Below are 23,517 nucleotides of genomic sequence, written 5' to 3'. Positions count from 1 at the left end.
AGCGTGGGCTGCCTTCCTTCCAGGGCACACGGCACAAGGCGTGTGACTGGCGACCGTTTGGGAGAACTCCCCCATTCATGGCATGTCTCGGGAGCATTCGGAGATGAAAACACCATCCCCCTCGATGAGATGATTGTCTTTTCACAGTGGTGCCCAGCTCGGTGCTGTGCCAGGCGAAGGGGTATGCCAGCTGGCTTGGCACAGGGCTCCTCCACAGACCACCAGCCATGGGGCCACGCTGCTGCATGCCATTAAAGCAGCCTTGAGTAACAGGATGAGGGAGCTCCAGATGGAAATCAGAGACATGTGCGTCATTCTGTAACAACGGGGGGGAAAGCGGGCAGTGGGGGGTGGGGGAAATTTCAGAACTAGCCTAACAGCCTGTCCTATGGGCTGAAGGTTACAGTACGGGATGGGATGGGAATTAGGACTCTTGGGTTTTGTCCCTGACTGTGGGAGGAGAGTGGGGTCTAGTGGTTAGAGCGGGGGGGGGGGTTGGAGGGTCTGGAAGCCAGGACACCTGGGTTCTATGACTGGTTCAGCAGAGGGCTCACTGTGTGGCCTCAGGCAAGTCTTTTTTTCCCCTTTGTACCTCAGTTTCCCCATCTGGGGTCAACAGCTGTTTCCCAGCTCAGTTAATTAGTCTCTTTAAAACACTTGGAGACCTGTCTCTCCGTTGCCTTCTCTGGAGTTATACCCCAGGTGAATACATCCCCCACGGGGCTGTGAAGATTGGCAGGAGTCAGCGCAGAACCTGTGTAAAAATACTGGCAGCTGCTTTGATTGGAGCTTGGGTTATGGGTCTTGGAATGTACCCGGCTGCTGCAGATTAACAGCGCGGCTGTAAAGTCTTTCTTGCATTCCTTTGTGCCTTTGGGTAATAAATGTCAGGGATCGCTCAAGACAGCTTTCCTACCAGCGTCGCTTTCGGGATCCTGCACTATTGTCAGGTCACTAGCCTTGCAGCCAAGCAGGCACGGTACAAAACGCCCAGCCCAACTCGACCCCCATCGCTCGAGCAATTCGTCCCGTTCACGTCTATGGCACGACTCACGTGAGTAAGGGCTGCTCGGGGTGCAGCACAGGGGGCCTTGATTTTCCTCGCCCTGCTCTGCAAACATGTGGGTTATTCCTGGCACCCAAACGACCCCCTGGAAGCTGACGGACAGTCCAGGGACTAATGGGAAACACCTGGAATTTCACTGGGGTTGCCCCAGGTCCTGTGGAAAAGGAGCAAACTGAGTCAGCTGGTCAGAGAGCGGGATGAGAAGAGCGTTCCAGCAGGGCGGGTTTCTGTCTTTTCAAGTGGAGTGATGCCATCCGTGACGCCTCGTGGATCGGGGCTAAACAAACCAGCGACCCCCAAAACGATGGCATTTGGAACGCAGTGGCGCTGGGGCCAGTTCATTGGCAATCCAAGCGAAAAGGGAAGCTAGCCACACAAAGGGCCGGGCAGTTTGTTAACAGAGACTGGAGGACCAGACTTCCCAACCCGCCCCCCCGCCCCTCCCCAGAACCAGCTGCTGCCAAGACCGTAGCGCCTCGGGGGCACGGTGGGTGTGGGGTTCTACGGGCCACCATGGGAGCTGCTGGGTGCTAGGCCGTGCTCTGCAGCTGCAGGGGGCTCCACGCAGGAACAGGCCAGAGCCTGGGGTGATGGCCGCTAGCTTGGGGTCAAACTCCAGGCTTGGCCTTGGCCGAGGGATGCTGGGGGGGAAAGACTGTGCCGTGCCATTACAATCCACCTCAGCAGCCTCTCTGCTCGGAGCCCTCAGCCCTTGGAGGAGCTGTGTAAATAAACCTGCTCTGGGTTTTTAATAACAATGCCAGGGCAGAGGAATCTAAACCAACGTAGGGGGCTTGATCCACAGCGTCTGCCCATGGAGTGGATGCAGAATTGCAATTTTCCTCCGGCCCAGAGGCAAGACCTTTCACCTGGCGGCGCCCATAAATTCAGCCCTGTCCACAAGACGCCGTTGCATCGACAGCCAGTTAGGCCCCAGCCTTGCGCCTTCTCGCAAAGAACCAGTTCCTCTGGAACAGGTTAAAGAACCACGCTGGCAGCCAACACCCTGGACAGCCCTGCCCCGCCCCAGTGCATTCTGGTACAGCCGAGCAGCGGCCTCGGGAGCTGGAGATCGGAGGAGTAATAATCCCAGATTGGCCAGTACCCTGTTGGCAAAGCGTTCTGGGAGCAGGCTGCGCTATTAAAAAGTGCCGTTGCTGGAAGCAGCCGTAGAGGACCAATCAGCATAGGAGGGGCTTGATTTCTTGACCCACAACTCCACGGGTACCTAGCGGGAGCAGCAGGATGAGCAGCACCTCTGGAAACCAGGCTCAAGCTGCCCCAAGTCAGTGACCACTTCAGGAAAAACATTGGTGGCCCCCATCTCTATGCCTCAGTCTCCCATTCTGTAAAATGGGGATAATACTCCGGCATCCTGGAGAAAGGTGAGGTGTGGGAGGCTTCCTTCCTGAACATTTGCAAGGTATGTTGAGATCCTGTAGTGGGAGGAGGCCTGTCTGAGGACTGGGTTTCTGCAAGGTGCTTTGCACAATCTTTGGTGCAAGGGACCTGGCCTATTGGATGTTTTGCAGACCCACGTGTACACACGCAGCCCACGAGCGATAAGAAAGAAGGGAGATGATGTGGCAAACTGCTGTTCCGATGACCTCCAGGGTCTCCCAAAATGGGAGCAGCGAAGTTGTCTGCCTCTAGAGCTTAAGGGAGCCCATGCCACTCGGTGTGGGAGCTGGCCACTCGCATCTGGAAGGTGCAGATTCTTCCCTGGACAGCCGTGTCCATGAGTGCACCAACAGGCTGCAAATTCCTGACTGCTGCCAATCAGTGTTTCCCTTCCCAGGCCTCCCCAGCAGAGCTGCTGGCATGTGCTGCACGTGGCCCATCGACGGCTACAACTTCACAGTGGGCACAGTTTGCTGTTGGGCACTTCTGGCCCACAGGTGCTTTGACTTTGGCCATCCAGCTGGCCAGATGTGTGGGGGAGAGACAAGGGAAATCACCTGTCGCTGTTGCACTCCGGGAGCCGCTTGACTCACTCGGCAAGGATCTGGACTCATCAAAGGGAGAGAGACCTCCTGGCTTGGCCGATTGTTGTCTAAGGGGTTCTGGAGGTTAGCGCTCAATGACTCCCTAGCCATAAGCTATCCATTGGCAAAGCTCTACTGAGAGATGCCAGTTTCCCCTACGGAGAGAAATGCCCGGCTGTCTAAGCCCAGGAGGCGGCTATGTCCCTATGGGACAGTTTTCAGAAATCCGCATTGAGCAGTGGTTGCTAGTTAGACAGGAAGGATGGGTTGGTGCCGTGGTTTGGGGGCTAATCGAGGACTGGGGAGACCTGGGTTAAATTTCTTGCTCTGTTAGAGGCTTCCTGAGTCGCCGTGGGCAAGTCTCTTCGCCTCTCTGGGCCTCGAATGCCTATCTGTAAAATGGGACCAGTGGCCCTGCCCTATTGCACAGATGGGTCAGGAGGTGACATTCAGCAAAGATAGGGAGTTGCTCAGTTACTCTGGTAACGGGGCCCTCTAAGACAGAGAGAGAATTGCGAAGTCATTGTGTTTCTTTGGCATTAGTGATTTGCAGACGCCCGGGTAAAGACAGTTCCCTTTTGCAAAGAGGTTCCAGTCTAGGAGGCAGCGACAGGGAAGGAAGGACGTCCCTAGAACCCAGCAGCAGAGGAATGTAGGGGGCTGTCTTTTTTATTCAAATGCTAATTCATCTCCAGGCATGTTAATTGCCCAAAGCGATGTGAATGAGGAACGGGAGGTGGAAGCCAAAATGGTCACCCAGTGATAATAACTGACCTTTGTTTGAACCCTTTAATCAACGTATCCTCTACAGTCTGAGATTCAGCCTATACCGGGTAGACTTGTAGACAAACACCTTCAAGAGCTCTATCAAGCATTCTTACAACTACAGTACCTACCTGCTGAAGTGAAGAAACAGACTGACAGAGCCAGAAGAGTCCCCAGAAGTCACCCAGGCCCAACAAAGAATATAACAGAACGCCACTAGCCTTCCCTTCAGCCCACAACTAAAACCTCTCCAGAGCATCATCAAGGATCTATCTACAACCTATCCTGAAGGATGACCCATCACTCTCACAGATCTTGGGAGACAGGCCAGTCCTTGCCTACAGACAGACCCCCAACCTGAAGCGAATACTCACCAGCAACCACACACCACACAACAGAACCACTAACCCAGGAACCTGTCCTTGCAACAAAGCCCGTTGCCAACTGTGCCCACATATCTATTCAGGGGACACCATCATAGGGCCTAATCACATCAGCCACACTATCAGAGGCTCGTTCACCTGCACATCCACCAATGTGATATATGCCATCATGTGCCAGCAATGCCCCTCTGCCATGTACATTGGCCAAACTGGACAGTCTCTATGTAGAAGAATAAACGGACACAAATCAGACGTCAAGAATTATAACATTCAAAAACCAGTCGGAGAACACTTCAGTCTCTCTGGTCACTCAATTACAGACCTAAAACTTGCAATTCTTCAACAAAAAAACTTCAGAAACAGACTCCAAGGAGAGACTGCTGAATTGGAATTAATTTGCAAACTGGATACAATTAACTTAGGCTTGAATAGAGATTGGGAGTGGATGGGTCATTACACCAAGTAAAACTATTTCCCCTTGTTTATTCCCCCCCACACCCCCCCACTGTTCCTCAGACGTTCTTGTCAACTGCTGGAAATGGCCCACCTTGATTATCACTACAAAAGGTTCCCCGCACACACACACTCTCCTGCTGGTAATAGCTCACCTTAAGTGATCACTCTCCTTACAGCGTGTATGGTAACACCCATTGTTTCATGTTCTCTGTGTATATAAATCTCCCCACTGTATTTTCCACTGAATGCATCCGATGAAGTGAGCTGTAGCTCACGAAAGCTTATGCTCAAATAAATTGGTTAGTCTCTAAGGTGCCACAAGTCCTCCTGTTCTTTTTGCGGATACAGACTAACACGGCTGCTCCTCTGAAACCGGGATCTCTGTATCCGCCGGTGAAATGCAGCCATCTCTGAGGTGAAGCACAGCAGCTGTTGACAGTCCCACAGCAACACCACACAGCTGTGCAGGACAGGACCTGAACCCCCAACCCTCTCCCTCATGGGGTCGGGACCGTATCTCAGCCGAAAGAAGGCACCGGTAGCAGCATGGCGCCCCCTAGTGTCACTGTGGGGTAGTCTTTCTGCAGCGGCTGATGGGAAGAGTCTGACACCAGTGCGAGCTCCATGCAGAACGCGGGTCTCCAGTTTACCCATAGCAAAGAACTGGGCTGCACGGAGAGCCATGAAGAGATGATTCATTTAAATGCACCGTGGAGTAATCTGCCTGATTGTACCATATAGGGAGGCACAACCCCTGCCCGTAGGACTTTACATTCACAAAAAGACAGACGTAAGGAATGAAACCTAGAAGCCAAGCGAGACAGAGCAACTCTGGGCTCTTCTGTTCAAGGATCTCAAAGCACATCCAAGCCATCAGCCAGTTCATACGTCCTCAGGCCAGAAGGGACCACTGTGATCCAGCCTGCCCCTGAACGCAAAGCAGCAGCCCAAACACTGGCCTCCCAAGTCCTATCTTAGTGCCCTAAGCATTGCACCTGGCTCCTCCAGCCCCAGAGACATGATTTACTCTGATTCAGTGACAGAGCCAGGGCTAGCAACTAGAGCCCAGCCTCGCTGGCCCTGCTGGCCCCTACACTGTCTGAGGGGCACCGCAGGAGCCGTGTGACAAGCGAACCTGTCGGCTGTCACTTCGCTTCTCAGCCTCACGGCCCGTCCTCTCCCCAACACATTTCTCCAGACAAGAGGGGAACCAGGTCCCGTGAACAGCAGGAACAAGACCAGCCTGAACAGCAGTTTAGGGGGAAAAGAGATTTTTTTGTTCTAAAGCTTTTGGCCATGAAGTGAGAGTGGGTGGAGGAGGCTGCGAGGGTTGTCAGAGCGCTGAAGAGGGTTGGGGCAGATGAACAGTGCGGGGGAAAGCCTGCAGAGTGCTGGAAGAACACAAGTCTCGCACACCTTAAAGGTGACCTGCCCATTTCTGGGGCGGCGAATGGTGCATGTTGGAAGTTTAACAGGGAGGTGGCCAAACCTCATGCGAAGGGGAGCCTTTAGTCAGTATGAATCATTCCCAACACTTTACAAACACACACCCTCAGAGCCTCCTCGGAGGTGGCTCAGTAGCGCTACCCCCATGTGACGGATGGGGAAACTGAGGCCCAGAGGAGGGAGAGAACTTGCCTGAGTCAGTGGCTCTTGAGGCAACATGGTCTAGTGGCTCAAGTAGTCATGCGGATGCTAAGAAGCCTGGGCTCTATTCCCACCTCCGCTCCTGACCCACTGTGTGAGCAAATCACAGGGCTTGCCTCTGTAGCCTGCAAACCTTTTGCTGCAGGGATTGTCCCTTTCTGTGCATTTGGACAGCACCTAGGACAATGGCTCCTTTAAGCACTCCCCCTGCCGAGTGCTCTCACTGCTAGACAAGGCCTCTGTCTAGAATGGCCAGCTCCCTGGCAATAGTTCTGCCAGGAGCAATTCTGTCTCAGGCCCGGAGTCCGGGGCTCTGTTGCTGTCTCTGTGACGTGGCTCTGGACAAGGGTGAATGAAAAGCACCTGCATGTGAGTTGAGTTGTTATTACTCAGACAGAGCTGTGGGGCAGTTCCTCAGACTAGCAGCTGCCCTGGGTCTTTTCCCCTCTTATGTGTGTCCAGTACAGTGTAACCAAGCTCGGAGCCACGTCCCACAGAGCAGCTCACCATCAGCCCGTCTTCTCAAAAGGGGATGTTTCAGAAACATCTTTCTAACCCCAAATCCAGCCTGGCTCACTTCCTGGGGCAGGGGAAGTGCACACACGCTCCCACATACGCATGACATGCTCCAAAGCGCCGCAGAACAGCCCTCTGGCTGGCCCTGAATAATTTACCTTGGCTACTGCCTCACACCTCCCTCCCTGTTTCTGCCTGTCCTCGCCTGAACTTTTGAAGCCTGTCTCGGTGTCTTTTCTCAGCTCGGAACAGTTTCAGTTCAGAAATTCGCATTTCACAGCCTATTGCTGTGTCAGTGTTTTGGGTCACATGCTTCATTTTAAATGATGTGGCATTCAGTGCAGAGAGGACAGAAACTTGCCAAACACATTTCTAAATGGTTCTCAAGCGCCCCCACTTCCTTTCCCTGTCCAGTGCCGCCTCTTTCCCCTTGACGAACTTGGGTTTTGCTTCCTGAACTGAAATGACCATGGCTTTGGTGTGATCCGAAGCCCTGGAAAGTCAATGGGAGTTTAGTGGGCTTTGGAACATGTCCTTGGTCAATGACATCATTGGTTATGTCATCAGTGTAAAAAATGGTCAGGGCTCAGCTCGAAGAGGGGAGGTGGGTCAGTGAAGTCGTGCTCTCTCCGCTGGGGGTGCAGTAGCAGAGCAGAATAGTTTGCGGCTATTGGGCAAAGATGTTTAACCCTTCATCCCTCTTCCTTCGAATTCCTTCAGGCCTGAGTTTAATGGGAGCTGCAAATACTCCATGGATCTCTGAAAACCAGGTCAGAGGGTCAGTTTCGGTGGCACTGCACTGGCTGAGCAATTGGGCTCCGTGCCCGTCTAATTCAATCAAATCCAGGGGGCCAAGCCAGTGACCCCCGTGCATGCCTGCCGAGTTTGGCCGTCATTGGCCTGTTGTTGCTGACAAGCATGGCACGCGCTGAGAGATGAGCACAGATTCCCTCCGCAGCAGGGTTGCCAGGAGAGGAATCTTTAGTTCTTGCTACTGTGGCCATAACACCTTGTCTGGGTTTATCGTCATATAAAAACAAAGCAAAGCCCAAGAGCTCGGAGCTCCTGACTGTGATTCCGGGGTCATTAATGTGGGGTGAATGTCTTTGTAATGAATCCGCGGCCAAGACTGAGACCCCAAGTGGTTAGAGGAGTCCAGTGCCTCTTAGGAGCCATGGACCTGCTTCTGCAGAACTCCCATAAGCTGAGTGCTTAAATTCAAACCCATCCAGCCCCCTGTAAACCGTTCTGAAAACAACATCTGCAGGAAATCGACAGTTACTAATGTCTCCTTGATGCTAATCTCCCAGGCTGGAGGGGCAGGATTTTTGTCTGTGTGGGTTTTATTAGCAGTTTTTCTTTCCCTGCCCCCCTCACTCTTCCCATTTCCTTTTTGGCTTCGGGCCGCTCAGAGTTCAAAGGTCCGGGCTGCAGGTTGGCGACAGTTTGCTGTGGCTTTAATATTCCTGCCATCTTGGGCGGGTGGTTTATTTGAACTTTGTAGTGCTTGTCCGTTCGGCCCCCGTCTGTCTCACCCTCCTCTATTCTTCTGCAGGAACTCGAATGGGCATAAAGCCAGTGTCAATCGGAGGAGAACGCCCCTTTTACATCCACATCCCCGTTTACACTGAAACGGTAACCTTGGAGCAGAATGGCCCATTTCTGAAGATCTCAATCAAGACTGTGCAGGGTCACAGCAGGGAGTGGGGACACGTTGGTTTTGTTTGCAGCACTGCAAAGGGATTGTGGGCTGGTGGGTGGGTGGATGGGGGGCTGGGCATCAGGACTCCTGGGTTCTATTCCCTGGCATGGCAGTGTGGTCTAGCAGTCAGAGCAGGGCTCTTGGAGTCAGGATGCCTGGGGTCTAAGCTTGGCTTTGTAACTGACTCGCTGTGGGACCTTAGATGAGCCGTGTCTCTGCCTTCGCTTTCCCAGCTGCGGCACGGGAAGTTCTCTGCATAGCGCTCTTCTTCTGGGCTGGGGGATCTCAGCCTTAGCAACCACAGCTAAAGCTAACAGGCCCCTCGACTCAGCCTGACTGCGAGACACTAGAGCTGGTGAGACCCTCCTGGGAAGCTCACCTGTCTCGCTCCTCCTGCCCGTGTGCCCCCGTGGGGAGTGTGTGCGGCATGGCCCCTAGCTGCGCCGGAGAGGGGTCCGTCAGAGCCGTCATTATGGAGCCTGGTGCTGTAGCTCACACTGTCGAGGCTCGTGCTTTTAAACTCGGTTCTTGGTGTTGCCCAAGACAGCAACATCACCTCGGGCCAGGCCTCGCTGGATATTGACGAGCCCTCTGGTCTCCGGCAAGGAGGCCCCTCACGCACTTTCCTGGTGGCCATTCTGCTCTGGGGTTGACTCTGTTTGCAAGGCGGCTCGGGTTGGAATCTGTAGCCCTGGCTGACGTAGCCTCCTCTCACTCCCCATGTGTGTGGATGGAAATAGACCCTGAACCTGACTCTCCTCTGGCTCACCCCTGTGTGAACTGGGCGTCACTCAGACTTCTGAAAGCCTTTGCCAAGGTCCCTCACAGAAGGCTCGTAAGCAAAGCAAGCTGTCCTGGGCTAACAGGGAAAGTCCCCTGCTGGATCAGTGACTGTTTGAAATATAGGAAACAAAGGGCAGGAATACGGCAATATGAACTGACTCAAGACAGTGAGGTCCAAAGTGGACTGCGACAAGTTACAAAGGGATCTCACTAAACTGGGTGACTGAGCGACAACCTGGCAGGCAAAATTCAGTGTTGGTCAGTGTCAAGTAATGCACAAATAATGCCGGCTATACATTACCAAACGATGCGTCTACATGAGCTGTTACCACTCAAGAGAGATCTTGGAGTCATTGTGGAGCGTTCTCTGAAAATCTCTGCTCCAAGTGCAACAGCCGTCGAAAAGGCAAACAGAATGTTAGGCCCCATTAGGAGGGGGAGCGATGCTCAAACCGAAAGTGTCCCAATGCCACTATGTAAATTCATGCTACACCCACACCTGGAATCCTGCGTGCAAGTCTGGTCACGCCATCTCAGAAAAGAGATATTAGAATTGGGAAGGGTGCAGAGAAGGGCAACAGCAGTGACTGAGGGGATGGAACAGCTTCCATATGAGGAGAGATTAAAACGACTGGGACTGCTCAGTTTAGAGAACATACCGCTAAGGGGGGATATGAGAGAGGTCTATAAAATCATGCACAGTGTGGAGACAGTGAAGAGGGAAGTGTTATTTACCCCTTCACATAACCAAAGAATCAGGAGTCACCCAATGAAACCAATAGGCAGCAAGTTTAAAACAAACAAAAGAAAGGCAACCTGTGGAATTCACTGCCAGGGGATGTTGTGAAGGCCAAAAATATAACAGGGCTCAAAAAGGAAGGGGATAAGTTCACGTCACAGAAGCTGGGACTAGATGACAGGGGATGGATCGCCCAATAACTGCTCTGCACCATTCATTCACTCTGAAGCATCTGGCACCAGTCAGCAGAGGAAGCCAGGACCCGGGGCTAGCTGGACTATCGGACTGACCCAGTCTGGCCGTTCTCATGTAATGGAGTCACGCTGGCAGCAGGGAGAGGAGAATGGCTTGTTGAATAGCAAGGGAGGGAGCCTGTGTCACCACCGTGGCTGAAGAGGGAGGGCAACGCCCCAGTGTTTGATCCAACTCCTGCCCGCAGAGCGGGGTCTGCTGTGGTGCAGGCTGACCCGCCGCATTTCAAACACCGGCCTGTGCAGAGACAAAGGCCGGCCCGGGGCCAGCTCGCTGCAACGCAATCCAGGATCTACACACCAGACAATTTTTCATTTCAAGCATTTTTTCCACTCCTAAGCTGCCTCGAGCTGGCTCCCCTCTGTCATCACTTATCCCTCTCCCAGGCCACTAAGCCCTGCCTGCCGCGATGCCGTGCTCTGGGCCCAGCGGCTGGGAGCTTGCAGTTTGGCAGGGACAGAGAACATGCACCCACCCCAGCAGTGCCTATCCACGGGGCATGCCTGCCTCCCACTCCCTGCTGGCCCCACATATTCCCTGCAAATGGCAGGGCCCATGGAGCCGTGAGGCCGGTGGGCAGCCCACGAGACCCCCCCTTTCCGGGCAGCAAGCACCATCCAGAGGTTCCTAATCACTAAGCAGGACAGCTTGGTACTTGGACCCCATTGGGAGCTCCCCAGGGGATCCTTCTTGGTCCAAAAATCCCCCAGTCATGGAGAGGCTGATGTAGGCTCATCTGGGGCTGATCGCCCTTCAGGGCACTGTGGGTTTAACCCTTTGCTCTCTGGGAGGCCCTGACACACCCTTTCAGATTTGTGGGGCACCTGCCCTATTCCATGTCTCTGTGAGACTTTAGGGAAGGCTGTGGAGGGGCCCAAACCCTCCCTAGATTCTGCGCTCCCCCTGCATGAGTTCCAGGACCCTCTCTATGAGGGGGCAGGGGAAGAGGGTAGGATCAGTGCCTGCAAGTGTTGGAGGCGGATAGAGGAATTCCTTGGGGTGCTGCACAAGATGTGGGGCTGGGAGGAATGTGGAGGAAATGAACAAAGGGAACGTCGAGGCTGGATGCTGGCAGAGCTCTGGGGCAGGAAGATGTATCAGGGTCATGCAAAGTCACCTCAGGGACGGGGTCAGAGCCTTGCCCTCTGGGATAATTCCAAATGGAACGGATAAAACCCCGGCGAACAAAGCGTGATGAGCCAGGCCAGCCCTGAGGAGAGACGAGACGTGGCTGAACAGGGCTGCAGGTCTCTGGGGCCAGGTCTACACACAACTCACGTGAACCCAGTTACATGGCTCAGCGGGGTGAAAAATCCACACCCCCCCCAAGCAGCGCAGCTAAACTGCCCTGACCCCCGGTGTAGACAGCGCTAGGTCGAGGGGATGCCTTCTTCCCTCATCCCAGCTCCCACCTCTCAAGGGGGTGGAGTAACCAACCCAACGGGAGAACCTCTCCCATCGCCGTTGTGAGTGTCTACACCAACAGAAGTGAAGAAGGGTCGCTGATGTCCAGGGATTGCTTGAATGACTCTTTGTCAGTATTAGCCCCCGAGGAGGAAGGGGCTGGAGCCTAATGGTTAGAACCTACGTCTCTTCCTATCTCTGCCACAGACTTGCCACATGGCCTTGGACAATTCCTTTGCCCACTCAATGCCTCAGTTTCCCCACCATTAAAACAGGGATTGGAATGCTGACTCTTCTCCCTGTGCGGCCTCATTAATTAACCCTCATCCAAGCGCTGGGAGACACTGACTGGCCAAAAATGGGGGCGCGTTTGGTTTTGCTCACCATCACTGCTTGGCTTTCGGTTCTGCAAAACAACTTTTGGGGCCAGGCCCCTGCTGGGGGGGCAGATTCGGATCAAGAACGGAGGCGTCCGGCCCATTCGCACATGGCGATGTTGAGACAAGAGGTGCGGTCCCAATCGGAGCAGCAAAGCTGAGATGCTGACCTGGGTTCCTGGGCGGAGATGGGGCCTGCTGGATCTGCCGGTTTGGCCCTAGCCCGTCCCCAGCATTAATGAAGCCCTGGCCCCAAACTTTTGAGAGCAGCAGGCGGTGAATCTTGTATGGAAGAGAAAGAGTCCTCTGGAAAACATCCCTCCCCTCCCCCACGCAGCTCCGCTCCACCGGCAGGATATTACAGCCCCTGATTGCAGGCACATGTGCAGGGCTCCTCTGCGGGCCGCAGCTCTCTCCAGCACAGATAGTCATCAAATGGAAATAAACTGTAAAATATTTGTGCTGGCTTCTCCAGCAACCAAGCCAGCTGCAGCCTCTCAGCTGCCAGCCCCCTGGAACTACAGAAAACAGTCCCCGCGAGGCTTGCCAGAGGAGACACCTTGATCCACCTTGAGATACAAGATTCATCCGCCAGGACCAGCTTGTGCATCCCCCACAGAGTCAGCGTGTGCGTGGGCCCGGTCGCCTCCTGTTTCTCATCCGTATGCCATTGTGTGGGGCAGGGGTTGTCTGGTGCAGGAGATTGGGGTGCAGTTGAGCTGGTGGGGGTTGTAATAGGGATACATTTGGCCTGGAGTCGCCAATTGCCAGGAAACTGAAGGTCACTAAGTGTGACAGTGTGGTCCAGTGGTTAAAGCCCAGGACTGGGTGTCTGGAGACCTGCTAAGGGTCTGGAATGGTTGTCCCAGGAAAGGGGTGGCAGCCTCATCCCATGGGTTGACAACTGGGCTGGGTAAAGCCTTGGAGCTAGCGCTGTGGAGAGACAAGCCACGGCTGAATAGGCTCGGGATCTCGGGGCCCTGCCGCAATCCCCCCCCCCAGTATAGAGCACTAGCCTCAGGCCTACGCACCCCGTAAGTCCTGCTTAATTGACTGAATCAGTGCCTGGGGCCGCTCTGGCCACAGGTTCCGTCCCAAAGCCGGCGCTGCCTAGGGGCACATGTGCTGAGTTCGGCGATCCCACCAGTGCTCAGCACAGGCTGAACTCCCAGCTGGTGCATCCAGCTCCCTTAGGCCAATTTCCGCTCAGAACTTGGCCCCTTGCATGGTGCATGCACAGAGAGCTGGCCTGCCTGCTGTAGTTCCTTCCCTCTCCTCTCTGGGGCAGGAGGCATTTCCCCTGCTATTCCTCTGCCCCACACCCTGCAGTCCAAGCCCCTTTCAGCTGGATGCCATCCCTGGGCCGGCTCCAGGGAGGGGAAGGGCTGCCACCCCTTTTGCTCAGGATCCCCCTTGCCCCTTCTCGGCCCTCTTCACAGTCCCCTTGAATCCGCCCACCACAAACTCCACCCTGCAGCGAAGCAGCTGCCGAGAGCCATCACCGAGCATGGCTGGGTTCACCTGCCGCGCCTGGCTTCCTGCCCCTAACTCTGCGGAGGAGCCGGTCGGCCTGCGTGGTTGATGGGCGTATCCAGCCGAGTGCTGCAGGGATTTGTGGGACTAGCTCAGCCAGGGGGAATGAGTTAGGGGCTCTTTGCATGCTGTAACTGGGGTGGCCGTGAGAGTCAGGGGGCAGGGACAAATCTCCAGCCACAGTTGCCTGGAGAAGATAGACAGAAATCGATGGGCGTGTCCATTGTTCCACATACCCCGGTGACGGCTGCTGTTTAAGACCTAGAGAGGTCGTTGGCCTTCCTGGTCCTCTCCTTACCTTGGCTGTGGGGAGCCACAGATCAGCAAAGCACTTCGGACTTTGGCTGAGGGAAGCCCTATTGTATGTGGCATTGAAAGGAGCAGGACGTTCTCACCCTCTTGACTTCTCTGGCTGAGAACAAAGCAGCAGCGTTGAACCCCTCCTCGGGGTGTGGAGTCCTCCCCCGCCTCCTGTGAACCCACTGATTCTCCTGGTCTGGCGACATCACCGACTCCTCCACTTGTTCATCCAGCCGTCACACTCAGCCCCACCCCGTCACACTCAGACCTGTGGTCCCTTTGCCCAGCAGGTGTGTGTATGCGTCTACATCGTCTCCAGGGACACTTACCCCCCCATCCCGCCAGCTCCTCGTTAGCCCGTGCACAGTGAGAGGCAGGCAGGGACGGGGCTGTTTATTTGAACTAAAGCAGGGAGTAAACGCCGCTTGGCAGCTCCCGGGGAGTCCCGTCTGGCCCCTGCAGCTCTGAACACGCTGCAGAGCGCCTCCTTCCAAAATAAAGGGGAAGAGATTTAAGGGTGGCCTCTGCTGCCACCAATCACTTTAGTCACCCTCAATGCCTCTGCCCCGTGCACCTCTGGGCCATTGCTGGCCTCAGGGCAGGGTCGCAGCTGGAGGGATGGGCACTAGGGAAGGAGACGAGTGCAAGATTTGCCACTTTCCCCTCCACTGACAGGCCCCAGACTGGGCCCCAGGGCAGGCTAGACGAGGCGTCCTACCCGGGCTCCTAAAGGAAGCTGGGTCACTGCTCAGAGGGGAGGCTGCCGAGGGGCTGCAGGAAAGGGAGAGGGTCATTCAGGTGGGGGGGCTCTTCCCTGGTGCATCAGTAGCATGCGTAGTGCCCCAGTGGGGACGAGGGGGTGCTGCTGCTGGATTGTGGCTGAGCCGGGGAAGCCAGGGCCAGGCAGCTCATGGTCCCTAGGATCCCGGGCTCTCTTTGCCCCAACACCCTGCCTCCCTCCAGTCCCATCTTCCTTCGCTCCCCAGCCCAAACTGCCGAGTGAACCAGCTGCGGCAAAACTGCCCAGAGGAGACCGAGCGTCGAGGGTGGGTGGGGAAAAAATCCTTACGCCTGAATTTGCAGAAGTGGCTTGCGATGGGAGAAGCCTGGATGTTGGGGGGAGGGGGGATTTGAGAGGCCAGGAAGGGGGGGACGTGCTGGGCACCCACCCTGGGACAATGAGGCCCTTTTGGAAGAGTCTTTCATTAGGCCCTCAAAATCACTAGCCACTTTTGGCCACGGACGCCCCGTTCTAGGTGCCAGGAAAGGCCATTCTATAGTGGCACAAGGAAAGCTCAGTGCAAAAGCCAAACCTGGCTGGCCAGTGCACTGGGGGTGACTTTTCTGAATGGCTCCTAATTGCACAGCCCAGGGCTGGAGCTGTTCACTGCAGATGTTCTTGGCATTAGTTTTATTCTGAGGAAATTTTGTTAATAAAAGTAGGAGCTAAAAGAAATTAAAGGAAACTGTCCCCTCCCCCACCCCCAAGACAAGATGTGGCCTGGAGGGGGGCTGGGAAGGGGAATTAGCCGGCCTGTTTCCATGTTCTCTCCCCTCTTTCTGGAGCAGGATTTGTCCTCCTGAGCTCACACATTCTCGGCTCTGCTCTGGGCCTGGGCCAGCGCAGTAAAGCTGCCAAGCATCTCAGCCCTGGCTCTGCTTCCAACAGAAAAAGCAAAACAGAAGAAACGGATCATGTTGGAGATGGGGCAGGTAGGTCGCTTCGTGCTGCATGAGCCAAAGGCAGGCCAGCCTGGGGGGGGTTATGGCGCTAGCCGAATCCTCCTCTTCAGCAATCTGATCCCCACGGAGCAGGTCAGATGAGGGCTCCGCTCTGCGTTTTTACAGATCACCAGGAGGAGTATGGAACTGATCTGGCTGCCTTTCTGAACTCTGCAAAACCTTCTGCGGTTTGAGCCTCTGGAAAACAATGGCATACCGTAATTTCTCAAAGAGACGCCCTGCCCTTTGGAAACTCCAGCCATGCTGTCATTTGAGGTGGGCACACTTCCCTAAAAAGACCATCCAGGAGCACATTACCATATTTTCAGGAGGCTATGCTCCCCCCTGGGTGAAACTTTGCACCGTCTTTGTCACACAACAATTTCAACTTCCCCACGAAGGGTTTAATTTGGATGGAAAGGGCTGTTTTTGTTTGGAATGAAATGACCCGGGAATGTTACAGGCATGTTTTCTGAGGGTTAGCAGCTCTGCCCTGGGCAGGGACCGCTTGCCCTTGGATCAGTGATAAGCCTGGCAGCAAAATCTGGTTTTAATAATCAGCCAGCATTTAGCTTGTTTAGAATGGCTTGATTAGATCATGTTCTCCTAGGGAGGCCATCGGAATGGGATCTTTTCTGTGGTTAATAAATCTCAGACATTAAATTCTTAATAATCAAGGAGTGTCTTATTATTTTCAACTCTGTTTTTGGAGACGACTTTGGAAATAAAGGGCTGCATCCAGCCGTCACCGCAGGATCAGGGCTTTTGCACCTTTTCATTAGGGTGAAGATTCGACGTGCCCGCCAGGGAGCCTGGGGCCGTACTTGGGCCTCCTCGGCCGTGGTGCTAGCTGAGGTAACTTCATGCATCACACTTCTGATGGCACGGCAGACACACCCTTAGAGATCTCAGCGTGCTTTGCAAAGCACCCGTAAGCAGCATCAGACTCACCAATGTTCAAACACCGGGTATTCAAAACTCATGGGTCAGCTCCCTCCCAAAATAATCACGAGATTGTCTTAAAAAATCTTGAGATGTTTCCAAAGGTTCTCTTTGTTTGCCTTCTGGATCTGAGCCTTCGGGGTCACATTTTCCAACTTTTCTCTGCAACCAGGAGGGCTAGAAACTTGTCTTTGAGACGAAAGCTGAGATTGCCCCATAACCCAGGATCCTGGAGCTCTGGCTCTCAGTACAACACCACACACCACGAGGCTCACAATAAAATCGTGAGAGTTGGCAGCGCTGTTATGTGGCGCATCCGGCACACACAGGTTAAGTGGCTTATCCAGTTTCAGAGCACGGACAGGAAATAATACAATAGAGCAGCTCCGATTTTCTGGAGATGCTTTCGAAGTATGTAAGAACTTATTCAACTCCAAAGCGGCCCGCTACCCTTATCCTGACATATTCTTTACTCCATTTCCTGCTTCCACACACAGTGGTTTAACAACTCAGCCAAATTCCTCTATCTTTGGGGTTTACACAGTAAACACAAAGAGACCGGCACAATGAATGAGCACTCCCCATTCTTCTCCACTTTTCTCCTTCCCAGCAGGCGAGCTGCCGCTCATTTCTTATATCAATGACTTGTGGTTTGGCTGGGGAAAGTGATTCTCCTCTCAAGAAGGCTCAACTTCATTTCCAGGACTGATTTCCTCTTTGCCTGTGTCACTAGAGTACCATGTTAAAGGTAACATTGCCAACAGACAGACGGGATGTTAATGTCGGTCTCTCTTTATGGTGCGACAGCTCAAGGCACCGGCCTTCTTGCAAACGTTGTTGGGACAGAGAGGGTGCAGGAGACGCCCACTGGAATGAACAGGAGCATGTCTGACAACAGGCAGGATCTTGCCCTTCATTTCACAGACCCATAACAGTCGAAAATTTCTTCCTAAGAGCAGCTGTCCAGTGAGCAGCTCCTGACGAGAAGAGCAGCGGGGCAGCTAAGGTTCAGAGTCAGACCGTGGCCTGGCAGAAATTGGTTTGACCTGGAGGGGGAGGGAGGTTGAGAGTCTTTTTAAACTAGGCAATTGTCACTGGCTTTAGGGGACAAACCGTGTCAAACAGGCTGAGCACCGGCTGCGCCCATCTGAATGAATTGAAAAGTAGGGGTCCAGAGGCTCAACACGTCGGAGCCAGAGTCACTTCAGCTCACACACTGATGCTGTCTCACACACGCACACGCACAGAGTCTGTTTCTCACCCATGTATCACACTCAGGTATCAGACAGGTGTTTACTGTTGGCACAGGATATTGCATAACCTTGTGATTTCCAACCAGCCAGATACATCACACACACACCCCTGCCGCTATTCGGTAGCTCGCTGTTCAAGCTGGGGTCCTGGAGACCTTTGCCTCATCAGAAGAAACTGGAGACACTCAGGGGGCATTATCGGATCTGGTTTTAATCTTGGGGGAGAGGATGCACCAATCCTCCGGGTGGGAGTGGAACTTCATGATCGTCCCCCCACACTCTCAGTGTCAGTATTTTCCTTTGGAGACTTTGCTGCTGCTGTTTCCCTTTGTATCAGAGCCTGAAATAGGGTCAAAGGTACCGCGTGTCTCAGAGCTGGGCTGGAGTCCGACAAACCTGAGCGATCTGAGCCCAGAGCCAGTGGCGCCGGTCTGCGTGCGGCCCCAGAGACCATCTGCAGCAGGAAGAAAGCTCATCGAAGCCAAGGCTGTACTGCACCTGGATTCAATTGCTTTGTACTGAATTTGGTCCAGCCCTGTATTTATTCTCTGACTTTGGAGTCGTTCGCTTGTAGGCCGCGTGTCCGTGACACTGTTTGGAAAGAGCATCCGCCGGTCCGCGTATGACTCCTTTGCCGATTGCTAAGTGCTGGCTACAGTGATCGGAGTCAAAGATTTCTCCCCTGCGGGGGGGGGCCTTAACCAGCGTTTGGGCACTGGACCTTTCATGCACCAAGCAAGAGCCGTTCCCCGAGAGTACGGAGCTGCCATAACACTTGCCGATGGCTGGGGTGGCTCTGACCTGAACTCCTGGGTCTGCGTAGCCCCTAAGGCCGATCAGGTCTGGATTCTAAGGTCCTGGCTCAGGCCTCATATGGCCCATTCGCCCCCAGGCAGTGGCAGCGATAGCCCCAAAATTGAGAGGATGGACTAGAAACCCCCTTGGACATTGCCTGTGTGGGTTTGATTCCTTCTGACAACAAGCTGCCAGATCCCCTTTGTGGGGAGGCCAGCTGGGCCTCAGGAGACCTGTGTTCAGTCCCAGCTCTGCCCCAGATTCCTTATGTGATCCGAGCCCCTGTTCCCCATCCGCAACCAGGGCCTAACCCGTCACTCCCCCACAAGCATGTTGTGATGCTAAAATCCCAGCGTGCTCCTGAGAGCCAGCTCAGGGCCTAGAGAGAAGGGGGAGACGCTCTGAGATGGTTTCCCTCTTTGCGGGGGATAAATCCCCTTGCTGACATTTCAACACAACATGGCAGAGAAGAGGTGAAGTCACGTGTGGTTTTTGTTTTAATTCGGCTGGTTGAGAAAGCATATAGGATTTCATATAACGTACAAATCATATCATAGAAAATCACAGCTTAGAGGCCCCAGCTGACACCCCAGCACCCGCAGGATTAGTTGTGTGGGGTTTGTTTGTCATTTGCTTTTTGCTTTTTGCAGCGATGTAAAGATAAAGTACATTTAAGAGAAACACATTAAATAACCGTGACAATTAAATAGAGCAATTACTGGTTGTCTTTCTGACAATCTAAAGCTTCAAGTTTACTGGGTAAAGAAGCAATAGCCTCTACACAGAGAGGGTTCTCCGAGCGAGGCACCGACGGATCCGTCAGAAGAGCAAACGATAAAAAAGCACACGGGTGCAGAAACCGACGAGATTAGCTGGCCTTAGCCTCATAAATGAGCATGTGTAAATACAGCATGAAACTAAAGAGAGATGCAATACAATGGTCAAGTCCTTTATGCCAGGGTGCTTTCTAATGAACAAAAAATGTAATGCCCTCACAAGATGCCTTTTTTCCAAAGAGACCAGTTTTTAGGCCAGGCTGCCATTAAATGGGAAAGTCTGTTGCTTTCTATAAGGTGCTCACCCTCTCCTCATGAAACCAACTAGGAAAGTCTTTTCTTAATCTGGGTCTGGAAAGTGTCCTGGGTGTGTCCAGAGGGAATACATGAGGCCAGGCATGGCTGGTCCATCCCGGCTGTGCTACTGAGTGTACTAAGCATGTCTAGCAATGATGCACCTGCTATGAAGCTAACTGTACCAGGTGTGTCCAGGCAGAAGACACCTGCTATGATGCTGAGTGTATCAGCTCAGTCCACGGAGGAGTCACCCGCTGTGCTGCTGAGTGTGCTGTCCCATAAAAGGTTCCTGACCGGCCTGCAGCCCAGCCGGGCACTCAGAGGATCACCAGGAAAGGGGGGGGAAGGAAAGGATGGCAGGTGAAACCCAGCAGAATCTCCCCACATGCCGGAAGTGGAAAAGTGAGAGATTTAGCCCTTGTGCAATCGAGTGGTCCTGTGACACCCAGAGGGTGGCCTTCCCCCGCAGCGCAGAAGGCCTGCCCAAACTCTAAGCAGCACGTACGTCCCACTGGAGACCTGCGTGGTGCAGAGGCCTGGTGCTGGCCCTCTGCCCGGGGCTGAATTTCACCCCTGGAACGTGGCTAGCAATAATGCAGCGGGGAAGGTAGCTCCCGACCCTTGTGATCTCAGCAGCACAGACCCCTTTGTGTCTGGGGCCGAGGGAATCCAAGCTGAGCCAACGGGAAACTCTGGAATGTGATGGGAAGAGGGGGCTGACTGTTATGGGCAGATAGGATAAGGGCTGAGTTACAGGAACCTCCTGGAAAATACACCCTCCACCCTCCCCGTCCCTCCTGGAAGCAGCCAAGGTGCTGAACACAAAGGCAGCCTGAGTCTGTCCTCATTTCAGTGCTGGTTTCATGGTGTGCTAGCAAGACCAGGTCACCCCATGGTGGCTGGCCCTGGGGATCGGCTATACCCCATAGTCCATTGTATGCTGCTGATCAGAATTTTCCAGGGCCAGGGCCTCGCTTTTCACCCAGGGTTTGCTTGAGTGAGCCTTGAGCAAGGGGTTGGATGAAGGGACGTGCGGGCCCCTGCTGGTCCCCACTCGAGGGCTACCCAAGCAAAGTGGCTCAGTTTAGAATTCAAGGCTGCCGGCACCACAAACTCCTGCAGGTTCTACAAGTTCGGCCTCTTCTGTGGCCACCAGCAGTCAGGGCTCAGAGGCCAATGAACCAGGCACAACAGATGCTTTCCCCGAGCCACCTGCCATGCTGCAGGAGTAAAAGCCTAATGGTGCCAGGAAGGGCAGCAGCCTGACCTCAGAAACGCTGCCGAAGGCAGGGCCCTTCCTACATCACTGTTCTGACCACAGCCAACAAGTGAAATAAGCGAGTGTTGACTCCTGGCCTGAACTCGCCCCGATTTCCGGCGCGAGGTGGAACCCGGGGATGAAGGTTTGTGTTTGGAATCTGGTGCAGCCTGAAGGGGGTGGTGGGGAAAAGCCATAGGCTGGCTGAAGGGAGAGATTCATTCTGCTCTGGAAGGGGGGGGGGCATGTTTACTTAATGACCCGCCCCCCACATATACAATAACACACACTCAGCCAGCCCAGCTCCATTCACAAACACGCACCTTCACACACATTCCTCTTCTGGCCACCTGAGGAGCCCTGCTTAACTCCCCGGCTGCCCTCTCCTTTCTGGGGTGCAACGGACAGCCTCTTTCTCCAGGGCTAGGCTGGGAAACCCCCCCAGGCTGAGCTAATCATTATGTGACGGTGGGTGAGTGGAAAGGTGAGAGCTAACAAAGAAACAGAATAATAAACTCTGGGTCTGATACCCCCCCACCACAACCACTGCACCTCATCTATAACCCGTGCAAAATGAGTGTGAAACGCACCCACTTTGGGGAACATTTCACACGCCTGTCAATGACTTCACAATGAGGGAGGTGGGGGTGGGTCAGGCCCTGGGGTTTGGCTTGTTCTACCTCCGTAGAGCTCTTTTAAATGTTTCTTTGCCCCACCCTGGAAGCTGACCAAATTCAAAACCCACCACCTGAAGGGTGTGTGCAGTGGGGTGGTGCAATGGGGGAGGGGTTGTGTATGTGCACTGTTTACACTGCATGTCATTGTTACACAAACGGGGGAAAGCCAAACAACAAACTGAAATACAGAGCCCAGTTCAAGGTCCTTGCCTGATAATCCAAGCTCTCCGTGGGATTGGTCCTGGCTACCTGAGAGATCCCCCCCACCCCCCCCTCAACCCTGAACCTCTCCGGTAGCTGTATTCCATGGGAACAATGACACTTCCAGCGAAGAGCAGGAAGCTCTAAGCCAGGACCTGAGCTGGTGCTTAGACTACGGAACTCACTGCCACAGGAGATAAGATACCGCACCTCATTACGCTCACAGCTAACCCCAGCGCCCTCTCTGCCCCCCAACCCTGTAATAGCTCCCCATTCACAGCAGAACTTGCACTTTCCTACACATGATCATCACTTTTAAAAAACCTAGACCACTTCTCGCTTGCAAGTGAGGAGGAAAAATCTCACTGTTATTCAGAGCGAGGCCAGGCCTGGATTTTCCATTTCATGGGAAATTCCGTGACTGGCATTTTTGCTGTTCTGTAATAGAGCCAAACCCAACCAAAGCAAAAATTAAACGTCCCATGTAACAAAATTCCGAAAAAATTTAATTCTGGGTTGATCAAAATGATTCGCTTCGATAAATTCGAAAGAGTTTGTTCTGCTTTCGCCCATTCCAGCTCATTTTTAAATATAATCCCCCGGAATTTCCTTTGGAAAAGTCGTTTTGAAAGTAAAAACCAAAAAGTCGAAGCGGTCGGTTTGGAATCTGTCAAAATGGAACATTTCGACATGATAAGAATGCTTCGGAATGAAATTTACCTGAAATCCACCCACTTCTGAACCATTTACATTTAGCCCAAAAGGATGTTTTTTGTTGGAAACGCACGTCACTGACAAATTTCTGGTACTGTTGGCTTTACTTCTGGTGGGGTGGCCGCTGCGGATACCACAATGCGGGGCACCAACAGAAGAGCCCAGAGAGCTGGACCCAACCGGCCCTTGAGGAAGAGGAGAAGCTGTGAGAGTATCCACAAGGCTGCGAATGCAGCTGTACCTCAAGCCACGGAGCTCCACGCAGCCACAGCGAGGCGGGCTAGATGGGCAGGGATCTGCAGGGCTGAATAGGCTGAAAGCCCCTGGCTCTATCCTGTTCCACGAAGCTGGGCTCCCACTAAGAGCTGCCGCCTTCGCACTCCTCCAGCACTCGCTCCAGTAAGCTGCTGTCCCCGGCTGGAGCCCAGGGGGTAAGGGGGTGAGCAAGCTGTCAGGTTTTGCTTGGATTTGTGCTGTCAGGGGCCTTGTCTGCCTGGGCTTCTGCCTCCTGCAGCCTGTTGTGTTTTCCAGTGGAAAACAAACCAGGTCTGGACCTCACTGGCCGCCCAGAAACAACGAGCTGCTTCCGAATCTATCTGATCCGCCCCTGACTTCCACAGGGACGTGCCCTGAAACCCCAGACCTCCAGCAGGGAGTGGGGCCCGCTCACAGGCTCCCCGTGACCGGTCATTGGCAGAGATCGCCACAGGCAGGGAGCCCAGGTCAGACATTTCAGGCCCTGGACACGACTCTCCGGACAGGGAGAGCCTGTCTCCAAATGTACCCTCTGCCTGCCTAGATACACCCTGGAACCCGCACCCCCAGCCGGAGCCCTCACCCCCTGCTCCACCCCAACTCCCTGCCCCAGCCCAGAGCTCCCTCCCCCACTCTCCACCCCCCATTTCTGGCCCCACCCCGGAGCCCGCACCCCCCTCCTGCACCCCAACCTCCTGCCCCAGCCCAATGAAAGTGAG

Source organism: Eretmochelys imbricata, chromosome 27, assembly GCF_965152235.1.
Source record: "Eretmochelys imbricata isolate rEreImb1 chromosome 27, rEreImb1.hap1, whole genome shotgun sequence".
NCBI lineage: Eukaryota > Metazoa > Chordata > Testudines > Cheloniidae > Eretmochelys > Eretmochelys imbricata.
This window is presented reverse-complemented; position numbering follows the sequence as displayed.